A 3,999-nucleotide genomic window follows, 5' to 3' on the forward strand; every position below is an offset into this window, starting at 1 on the left:
CGCAACTGAAACGTTGGACCACCGCTTTGTCTGCAAAGGGTATAAAGATAGATGGCAAGAGGTAAAGCAGCAGATCGCCCTCCTGATCCGCAGCGATGGGAGGGAGCTAAATTTGAATCTTATTTTCATCCCAGCAAAGGTCTTTTTTCCAGCACCGAAACATAATGCCATATTATGCCTTCTTGGCAACTGCGTGACTTAAGTCGTCAATTCGAAAGGTGACGATAATATCACGGAATACTGGACATATCTCTCCGAGGTATACTATAAAATAAACAAGCAACAAGATCACAAAAAGAATTTTGGAAATATGTTAACCTATTCCCTGTTTGTGAAACAGGATTCTTAAGATGTCACAGTATAAATCATTCCCAGGAAGAAGCGAGCTAAAGTAGGGGGACTGCTGGTGAGGGTGAAGTACGGTGGAGACTTCGTGGGCCCCGTGGCCGCTACGGTAGCCGTGAAGGCCTCATCAGAAATCCCGAAACAGCTATGCTTACGGCAGTATCAACAATAGCAGCTGCATTTAGAATCTCAGTTAATGCTTTTCCCGAAGAGGACCTTAATTTTATTTCCTTTTTTCATAATTAAAAAAATTAAACAAATAAAATAAAACAAAAAATTATCAAAAAATAAAAAGGTTAGAATGCTCACTTACCATGTTGGCGGCCCCGGGAAAAAAAGTCGTAGAGCATTCGACTGCAAATCGGGAGGTCCCCGGATCAATCCCGGGTGCCCCCTTCATTTTTCAATATCTCGAAAAAAACATATGACGATTGTCGCTTTGAGTTGCAAATACATGTTTGAGATGCACTCCGCACGCCATACCGAAGGCTTTGGAGCAACATTTCAATGGGGGGATCGCAGGCCAGGGTCTTGCAGGTCATCGTCCTCCCGCTGTGGCGTCGAACTGTAAGAAATCCACTTGCTTGGGGAAGAATCTTGTACGCTGAATTTAATAGAATATGGTGCTAGGCAAAAGTTTTCATATACTGCTGCACGGAGAAACAAAAATTGGAGGAGCTGGGATTTGAACCCAGGACTTTCTGCATGCGAAGCAGACACTCTACCACTGAGTTACACCCCCGCCAGAGCAAATACATCTGGGAAGAGTCTCTCGTGGATCCTACTGTCATTATTTCTTAGGTTTGAACGGTACAGTATGTGTTCGAAGATCATATTCATGATAACAACTTCCTCACTGTGTGCACAGCGGTAACATTCCGGCTTTCGCTGTCGCCGCGGTCGGACGTGCTAGCTGGTTGCTCCGCATCGTCGGTGTCCTTGCCAGTGTTTACTATTGTGTGTTTTGTGTTCCGAGTGATTCACATGTATTGTACTTCTTTGTGGTCGTCCTTTTCGTCAGCAACTTGCCGAATTTGTACGGTAATCGGGTTGGTTGGTTGAGGATTAAAGGGACCAAACTGCATAGGTCATCGGTCCTTTGTTTCATAAACACACAGAGCACAGTGAAACCATCCATTTGTCATTCGAAGCACAAGATAAAAATTCCAAGGGAAGAAAATCCCCATGGTCAATAATGAAGAAACATGGAAAACGGAGCACAGCAACAAAAACAACATAGAGAAGAAAAGCTGAAAGAATTAAAACTGTACAGCAGAGGATCGTGGCTGCCTGATCACTAAAATAATAGGATGAGCCAGCCCCTCTGCAACACTTTAAAACCTCCACCTAAAAGATTAGGGTGAAATCGAATTACAACACAAAACTAATTAAAAATACAGCTCAAAAGAGGGTGATGTAATAAAATTAAATTAAGATATAAAAGCCGCTTGCGCGAATAAAACTTAAAACCCGATCTGCCATAGACACATCGTCACCTAAAAGAGATGATAAATCACCCTGGAGATTAAAAGCACACCTGAGAGCGGTTAAAAGAGGACATTCCAACAAGACATGGGCCACCGTCATGGTTGCACCACAGCGACAATGAGGGGGGACCTCTCGACGCAGCAGATGACCATGCGTCAGCCAAGAGTGACCAATGCGCAGCCTACACATAACAGAATCCCTGCGAGAGGCCCGCATGGAGGAACCCCACACAGTCGTGGTCTTCTTTACTTGCCGCAGCTTATGAGGTGCAGACAGAGTGCGCCATTCGTCTCCCCACATCCCAAAGACTCGACGGTGCAAAATCTTTCGGAGATCAATTGCCGGTAGGCCGATCTACAGCGTCGGTTTGCGGGTAGCCTCTTTGGCTAACTCGTCGGCAAGTTCGTTTCCCACGATTCCAACGTGACCCAGGGTCCATATGAACACCACCGAACGACCAAGCTGTTCAAAAGTGTGAATGGACCCCTGCATGGCACCAACAATGGGATGGCGTGGGTAGCACTGGTCAAGAGCCTGCAGACTACTGAGCGAGTCACTGTAAATGACGAAGGACTCTCCAGTGCTGGTACGAATATGCTCAAGGGCACGAAAAATGGCTGTCAGTTCTGCGGTGTAAACACTGCAGCCTTCCGGCAAGGAGCGCTGGTCGACATAGTCCGCATGAGCATAAGCGTACCCCAAACGGACATCAGCCATCGAGCCATCGGTATAGATAACCTCCGAGTCATGGTATGCGCCTAGGAGAGCAAGGAAATGGCGGCGCACGACTGCAGGAGGAACCGAATCCTTTGGCCAGCGGGAAAGTTCCAGCCGAAGCTGCGGCCGACGAATACACCAAGGTGGTGCATTGGGAGGACATTGTAAGTAGACGGAAGAGGCGAAGATTCGAGTTCACGAAGGAGCGACCGAACACGGATCCCAATTGTATGGCTTGATCGTGGCCGCTGGTGTGGGATATGGACTGCTGCATTATCGAAAAGGAGACGGTAGTTAGGGTGACGAGGCGAACAACGGACGTGGGCAGCATAGTTCGCTAACAGTTGTTAACGCCGAATACGAAGCGGAGGAACCCCAGCCCCAGCAAGGAGGCTATGAACAGGGCTGGTGCGGAATTCTCCTGTCGCCTGTCGAACCCCACAATGGTGATCGGGGTCCAGCTGTTGCAATGCTGAGGGCGACGCTGAGCCATACACCACAATCCCATAATCGAGTAGGGACAGCACGAGGGCTTTGTAGAGCTGCAGCAGCGTATTACGATCAGCACCCCAAGCTGAGGCAGCGGAGGGCATTCATATGCTGCCAACACTGACGCTTGCGCTGACGAATATGTGGAAGCCTGGCATCGAACAGCATTCCCAGAAAACGGTAAGTGTCAACAACCCAGAGCATGGCATCCTGACGATAGAGCTCAGGATGGGGATGGGCAGTTCGACGTCCACAAAAGTGCATGACACAAGTCTTCGCAGGAGAAAGTTGAAACCCATGGGCTAGGGCCCATGCCTGCGCCTTGCGTATGGCTACCTGTAACCTACGTTCTACAACACTAATGGTCGAAGAGCTGAAAAAGATGCAGAAATCGTCAGCATATAACATGGGTGAGGCAGACGATCCTACTGCTGCTGCAAGGCCATTAGTGGCCACAAGGAAAAGTGGCACGCTCAATACAGAACCCTGTGGTATGCCGTTTTCCTGGACATAAAGGGAACTATGGGATGTGCCAAGTAAAACGCGCAATGTCCGAACAGATAAAAAATTCTGAATAAAAATGATGAGAGAGCCCCGGAGTCCTCCCCCGTACAACGTGGCGAGAATATTTTGCTGCACCGTCGTGTCATATGCTCTGGAGAGGTCGAAAAAGACGGAGACGAGGTGTTAGTGCTTGGAAAAAGCAGTGCGGATTGCAGACTCGAGAAAGACCAAAGACCGGCGGTGGAACGGCCCTGACGGAAGCCGCTCTGGCACGGAGCCAGGAGACCCCGAGACTCGAGCAGACAACACAGCCGTCGACTCACCATACGTTCCAGTAGCTTGCACAGAGTGTTTGTCAAGCTGATGGGCCAATAGCTATCCACATTAAGCGGGTCCTTGCCAGGCTTCAGCACCGGAATGATGGTACTTTCTCGCCTTTGTGGCGGAAAGACACCA

At 48.8% G+C, this 3,999-nt stretch overlaps 1 non-coding gene across 1 annotated transcript; it reads right to left on the minus strand.

Annotated features, from left to right (window-relative positions):
• Positions 1-1,015: 1,015 nt before the first annotated feature.
• Trnaa-cgc (transfer RNA alanine (anticodon CGC)) lies at positions 1,016-1,087 on the minus strand. The gene has a single exon. It is a non-coding gene; the product is annotated as a tRNA-Ala (tRNA).
• Positions 1,088-3,999: the final 2,912 nt, after the last annotated feature.

The sequence above is a fragment of the Schistocerca gregaria genome, chromosome 3 (assembly GCF_023897955.1).
Source record: "Schistocerca gregaria isolate iqSchGreg1 chromosome 3, iqSchGreg1.2, whole genome shotgun sequence".
Taxonomy (NCBI): domain Eukaryota; kingdom Metazoa; phylum Arthropoda; class Insecta; order Orthoptera; family Acrididae; genus Schistocerca; species Schistocerca gregaria.